The following is a 7,619-nucleotide window of genomic DNA, read 5'->3' as shown; positions in this document are numbered from 1 at the left end:
TAGTCATTGTCCAACTCTCTGAGGCATAACAAGCGATTGCAAATGCCATGGCCTGTATCAGGCGCACCTTAGTCTCCAGAGAGACACCGTTGTTCCTGAGTACTTTAGAGAGGTCCCTAACAGCTGACTTTCCCATCGCGATACGCTTTTTGATTTAAATTTTAGCCAGACTAATAGAAATGTTGACCATAACAAATAACTGCCTTAATGTTAAGCATTGTCATAGCTGTATATCTCTCACAGTATAATATTTTAAATGGGAAAAAAAAAACAAAACAAACCCACCTCATTAGCCAGCCATGTGTGTTTATGTGTGTATGTGTAGACACAATACTTTCTTTCACTCTTTGTGGCTGATTTGGTTGACTCATAGCTGACACTTCAGGAGGCTAAAATCACCAGAGAGGAGATATCATCTTTCTACCACAGAGTAGCTGGTGGATTTAAACTGCCCACTTTTGAGTCAGCAGCACAAGTCTTTACCCGTTAGACTACCAGAGCCCCCTATACATATACATGTGTGTACATACTTAGATTGATCAATGACTGCAACAATGAGCTTAAGCACAGCCAAAAAGCCACTGTGAAAATGGCCCAGATTAGAAAAGTTCTCTTTGTTGTTCATAGGGTCATTGTAAGTTGGCGCCAACTTAATGACAGCTAACTACAACACCTTAAAACTATCTTGCTAGTGGTTATCAAATCCAAACAGAAAAGGAATTTCAATTTCTTACTTCCCATGCTCTCCATTGTTGTTCATGACTTCTTTTGAGGGTGTAGATTAGCATGCAGTCTTTATTCACAGAATGTAAAACATAACACACATACTGATGATCATCCTATAGGAAATGACCAATGGTTGACCCTGTCACAGGTTTCCAAAGCTGTAAATCACAGGGAGTGTGATTGCCCATCTTTCTTCCTTGGAGCAAGTGGTAGGTTTCAAATGCCAAAATTCCGCCTTTGGTTTAGCAGCACAAGCAGACTATTAAATCTAGCTCCCTCAATGTCTAGGTGGGAGAAAGAAGAGCAATTTTCTTCTATATGTTTTACAACCTCAGAGACCCAATGAGGTCTGTTAATCCAAACTCAACAATGTGGAGACTGAGTTTTTGAAACTTCATAAGCAAAATAGCATTCAGGATAAGGGAATCACTTTCTCCACATCCTTGTAAAAATCAGAGTTTAGTAATGGTGTTTAATGTAAAAAAGCTGTAGCCACTCAGCAAGCAGGATCAATGAGGCTCCTGGACAAGTCACATGCCACACATGAATATGGAATTACCAAATTACCATTTGTTGAATTGTCAAGGATTGTATCTATAGAATGAAAGTTTATGCTGAGGGTGCAATCTTTTTTTTTTTTTTACTTTAGATTGGTTTGCATATTTTGTATCTATTTTGTTTCATCCATGTACATTGTGTTTCCCATAGCCCTGCATTCACAGGTATTTCATATGATCATTCCCATACATTGTGTTTTATAAAATTAATCACCATTGATCATTAGCCTCTTTTTAAGTCTCCACTGGATATTTCCTAATAAGTTTGCTAATGTAAAAACATAATACACTCACATACACACACACATATACACACACACATAAAACATATGGGGAGGTCTAGTGGCTTAGTGGCAAGATGCTGCACTGTAGTCCCAAAGGAACAGGTTTCCACTGGATATTTCTTAACAAATTTGTTAATGAATAAAAAAGTATATGCATACATACATATATACACACACATATACACATATACATATATGTTGTTAAGTGCCGTTGAATCATAGACGACTCATAGAGACCCTATGAATGAAAGACCTGGACACTTGTATAACTTTCATCATTTCTCCAAGTTCATAGGGTTTCCCGAGGCAAGTGGATGCCACTCCTGCTTCCAAGCTTGTTTTAATCATTGAGCTCCACCAAACACTGTCCACCATGGGTAATCATTATCACATTTGACACATCAGTGTCACAGTATTCAGCATCACAGCCACCACAAGTTACCTCTGTACAGAAAATGGACAGACCAGTGCCATGCCACTTAGAAAAATGTCTGACCAAAAACAATTAAAACCAGGCCTGAAGGCTGCAGATTAAAATCACCCACCTTTGGCTTGGTAGTATCATTTTCTGTCCACTAGGCTAACTGAGCTCTCTCATCGTCGTGGTAGTTGTTGTTATTAAGTGCCGTCGAATCATAGATGACTCATAGAGTCTTTGTGAATGAAAGACCTGAACACTTGTATGAGATATATATGTATACACACATAAACAAATATCATATATGTATAAACACATATATGAGTGTATTTGTATGTGTGGGTATATGTGTGTGTATATATATGTATGTATGTATGTAAGTAGATAGATAGAGAGATAGATGATAGATAGATGATAGATAGATAGATAGATAGATAGATAGATAGATAGATAGACCGACCTTCTTATAAAGAATGCAGAAACAATTGGGGGATTTTTTCTGCAGACCTTTAAAAGGTGGCTTTGAAACATGTACTACTTTGCACAAGCCTGGCCTCAGGTATTAAATTAATTGGGTTGGAATCCAGAAGAACTAAACAAAGCATACTTCTGATAGTATGTGGACTCAAATAAAACTGATTTTCTAAGTCTACATGGCTCATCCCTCTAGGCCTAACTAAACAAGACAACTGAGAGGGAACTCACAGGGGCAACTTCAAAGAAACATCTACCTATTGAAGAGTGTCCAAACCTGAAGGATGAAAGAAATATCTAAAGCCTCCACAATATGTCTGTGGATGCATCTTCAGCAATGAACTACTTCAAGGCTTTACCTCCACAGACTGGTATCAAATTGGTTCATGTGCATAGTTATACTCTATCAGGTTTTCAGGCTGTAAACTGCAAAGGATGACTTCCTATCTTTTTGCAAAGCCTTTAGGTGAGCAATGAAACTTGATGAGGACTGGGCCACTATACCCCCATAGACTCCTCTTCAAGCCAGGATTATATATCTTCTCTACGATCAGAGGAGCATCTTGAAATAGCAAAGGAGTTCTTTAACATTTAAAAAAAATGTGTGAATTAATATTTTAAAAAAACAAAAAGGTAAACTGAGGGAATGGAAGGGGGAAGGAAGGAGGGTTAAAAATGTACAAATAAGAAAAATAGAAAATCTAAATTTTCTGTAAACTTTAATCAAAATCACAATTAAAATAAATTTTTTAAATGTGTATCAATGAATGAATGAAAGCCCCTGTTTTCTATAAAATTTCACTAAAATCACAACAACAAAAACAAATGTTATTCTTTCCCTAAGAGGCCATGACTATTACATAACAAATATTATGATAGCTAAGAAATAAATTACTCTCAGATCATGAAAATTGTGTTTAAATTTTGCAAAGTTGACAGATTAATGATGTAAATTAAGTATATTTTTAGTTATCCTTTAAATTTACTTTAAATATACTTAATTTACATCATTAAGACTGTCACTAACAGACATAGAAAGCGACTGGAATGCATTCTTTTCAATCCTGACATTGGGCAACTTGACAAGACTTCAGGCGCCCAAGGAAGTATTGCTCATTTTAACCAGGAATGCCAGTATCATCTTTGAGGGGTCAACATCATAAATGGAAATGAGCCCTTGTCTTGTACCATGAACCTGTTGATAACTGTAAGAAGGCTAACAGCTAATCCCTAGCACTTAACATCAGGGGCCAAGCTGTAGTTGTGATGTGAAATCTCCCCTGGTCTACCATTAACTAAACAGTGCCATAGTGACCAAATAAAGCTTTAGGGTGTGGCTCCTTATTCTCCTGGTGAGGGTTGTGTACAAGGGAGAGTCTGAAAGTGGACCAGACCAATGGACTGCATGAATCCACAACAGTTAAGTGGTCAACCAACTTCAAGCAACAAAAATGGAGAAAAAAGGTGCATGGATTGGGCCACACACAGCACAGGACCTTACAATCAATCTGAGGCAAGATACTTAGGCCTCTGTGGTGTTGCTGGGACCTGGAGCATCTTTGAAGCACTACTTTCCCAGTGTCTATGCAAAACTGTAGCCTAGACTAGATACACTCATACTTTGGCCAGCTATAAAATCACTGCCTGCCTGATATTGGGGCTGCAGTTCCCGTGTAACCAGGACCTTGTTCTCTCCTGGAGCACTAGACCACCACCCTGCCTCCCAGCCCTGTCACCCTGCTGTCTTGCACCAGGAAAACCAGCATTACAGGTACTTTGGCCTTGGACACTACCGTCTAGCTACATCATATGAAATGTTTTAAGCTCAAGCAGAAGAGGCTAGGTGGAGCCCCAGTTTCTAGAGGCAACAGTCATCCCACTTTGAACCTAAGGCCCAAGAGGGGAGCACCAATATACATGTCCTTCACAAAACATTACCATATCCTGAGACATTTTATAGATGCAACAACCTAACATTAACTCCAAAGCACTCTCCTGCACTCTCCAGGTGCACCCTCTCCAAGATATATATGTTTATTCCCTTGGCTTCCCATGGGATGTTGAATGCTCTTCTCCAACATCACAGCTCAAAAGCATCAATAATTTTCCTGTCATCCTTATTCACTGTCCAGCTCTCAGATGCATAGCAAGTGATCAGAAATACTATAACCTGAATCAGATGCATGTTAGTCCTCAAACTGACATCATTACTCCTTAATAATTTGGAGAGGTCCATAACTGCAGATTTTCCCAGTGCAGTGTGTCTCCTTATTTCCTAACTATTGGTACTAAGGGTGTTAATTGAGGTTCCAAGGAAGATGGAACTGTTGACAGTTTCAATATCCTTTCCATCCATCATGGCATTGCCTATCAGTCCAGTGGTAAGAATCTTTGGGTTACTGGCATGAGGGTGCAGGTGGAGTGCTCTTTGGAGGCAAGAATGATGACGTTGTGTCCCACATACTTTGGGCATGTTGCTAGGAAGTGTTATTCCTTGGAAAAAGACATGATTCTGTCAAGGATTGAGAGTAAGTGAAGACAAGGAAGACCCTCGAACAGGAAGTTTGACATGGTGACTACTGCAATGGGCTCTTGTGAGTCTGGAAGTGTGAGGATGACACAGGATAGAACAGAGTTTAGATCTTTTGTTCATAGGGATTTAATATGAATCATACTCAACAGTATCTAACAACAATTACAACAACAACATCTACTAAGAAAAGAATAACATAATGTCAAGAAAGCTGCAATCTACATCAGTCATCATGGGGGTGGGGGAACAAATAACCCTTCTTCTGAAACATGTTGATGTGGAGCTATTTGAACAGCTACAGAGCAAGATTCAAATGATGGAAGAAACAATAAAAGCCATTAAGAGAGCAAATAGCCCAGAGACAACAATATAGAAGAAATATATTAATGAGGAGCAACTTGAACAACTATAGAAGAAAATGCATAAGATAAAAGAAGGAATTAGTAGCATAGATAAAGAAGTGCAAGAACTTAAAAAAAAATCATCACAAGACAGGGTACAGACAACACAATACTGGAAATAACAGAAAAGCATGAAACTACAACTCAGAATATTAAGACCAAAATGGAAAAGTGTACAACACACTGGTGGGACAAAAAAGAAGAACTGAAGAGATGGAACTGAGAATCAGTGAGCTGGAAGACAAGTGTCTCACTGGAAACACACTAAAAGAAAAATCAGAGATGAGAAAAATAAAATGAAGAAAACATTAGAATCCCGTGGAATGAGATCAAAAGGAACAAAATATGTATGTCTAGAATTTGAGAACATGAAAGTGACAAATCACTGAGAAAATTGTGGAAGAGGTACAAAAGACTAATTTTCATGTAGTTTGAGGAACGGGGACAACCACATTAAAGAAGCACAGTGAACACTAAATAGACTAGACCCAAAAAGAAAAACATCATGACATGTGGTAGTCAAATTTTCCAAATTAAAAGATAAGGACATGGTCATCTAGTCCTGGACCAGATGGCTTCACAGCTGAATTCTATCAAACATTTAGAGAGGATTTAGCACCAATTCTACTTAAATTATTTTTAAAAAATTGAAAAAGAAGGAACACATAGAGAGTCATCCTATGAAGCAAGCATAACTCTAGTACCAAAACCAGGCAAAGGTATTATCAAGAAAGAAAACTACAGACTAATATATCTCACAGATATACATGCAAAAATCCTAAACAAAATTCTACGGCAATAGAATCCAAAAGTATATAAACAAATAATTCACCATTATCAAGTGGGATTCATAACAGGTAGTCAAAAATGGTTCAACATAAGAAAAAAATCAATGTAATTTGTTATATTAACAAAGTAAATAACAAGAATCATATGATCTACAATTGATGCAGGAAAGGCATTTGAAAAATCTCACACACTTTCCTGATAAAGACACTCAGCAAAATTGGAATGGAAGGTAATTTCATTAACATAGTGAAAAGGACATATACAAAACCAGGGGCCAACATAATTCTCAATGGAGAAAGACTAAAAACATTTTCTGTGAGAACAGGGACCAGACAAGCATGCCTACTGTTCAATATTGTATTGCAAGTGCTTGCTAGGTCAATATGACAAGAGAAAAAAATTAAGGGCATCCAGATTGGCAAAGAGATGGTTAAACTGTCACTATAATCAGATGATATGATATTGTACACAGAAAACTCCAAAGACTCAATAACAAAACAAAACAAAACTGTTAGAGTTAGTGGGCCAATTTAGGAGAGGGGCAGGATATAAAATCGGTATCCAAAAGTCAATGGTATTCCTCTACAGTAACAAAGAGAACTCAAAGAAGGAAGTCAAGAAAACAATAAAATTTACAGTAGCCAAAGACAAGTTGAAATATTTGGGAGTAGAACTAACTAGAGATACAAAACACCTACACAAATAAAATTATAGGACATTTCTGCAAGACACAATAAGAGACCTAAAGAAATGGGAAAACGTACCCTGTTCACAGATGTTGTTATTGTTGTTATATGCCATCAAGTTGCTTGTGAATCATAGTGAACCTATGTATAACAACCCTAAACTCTGCTCTATCCTGTGCTAATCTTACTGTCTCTGACACACTTACCCCCATAACCAGTAAGTGATCAATCCATCTCATCGGGAGCCTTCCTCTCTTGTCCTGTTTCTCCACCCTCCCAAGCATGAAGACCCTGTCCAAGGACTGATCCTTCCCTGTAACATGCCCCAAAATATGTCAGACAAAGATTCAGAATCCTTGCCTTCAAGGAGTACCCTGGTTTAACCTTGTCCAGGATGAACCTGTTGGTTCTATTTGCAGTCCATGGTCTATTCAATACTCTTCTCCAACACTACAGCTCAAAGGCATCAATTCTCTTTATATCATCCCTAGTCATTTTCCAGCTCTCTGACACATAGCAAGTGATTGCAAAGAACAGTACCTGTATCCACTGTACCATAGTGTCCAGACTAACATCATAACTCCTCAGTACTTTGGAAAAGTCTCTGACAGCAGACTTTCCCAATACAATTATTGTTGTTGTTATGTGCCATCGAGTCCCTTGCAACTCATAGCGACCCTATTTACAAGAGCTCTATACGTTCTTCTATGCTGTGCCAACCTAGCCATCTCAAATGCACTTATTCCCACCT

Source organism: Elephantulus edwardii, unplaced genomic scaffold, assembly GCF_000299155.1.
Source record: "Elephantulus edwardii isolate Elephantulus edwardi_28Jun2011 unplaced genomic scaffold, EleEdw1.0 scaffold00331, whole genome shotgun sequence".
NCBI classification, from domain to species: Eukaryota; Metazoa; Chordata; class Mammalia; order Macroscelidea; family Macroscelididae; genus Elephantulus; species Elephantulus edwardii.
Note: the sequence above shows the minus strand (reverse complement) of the source record.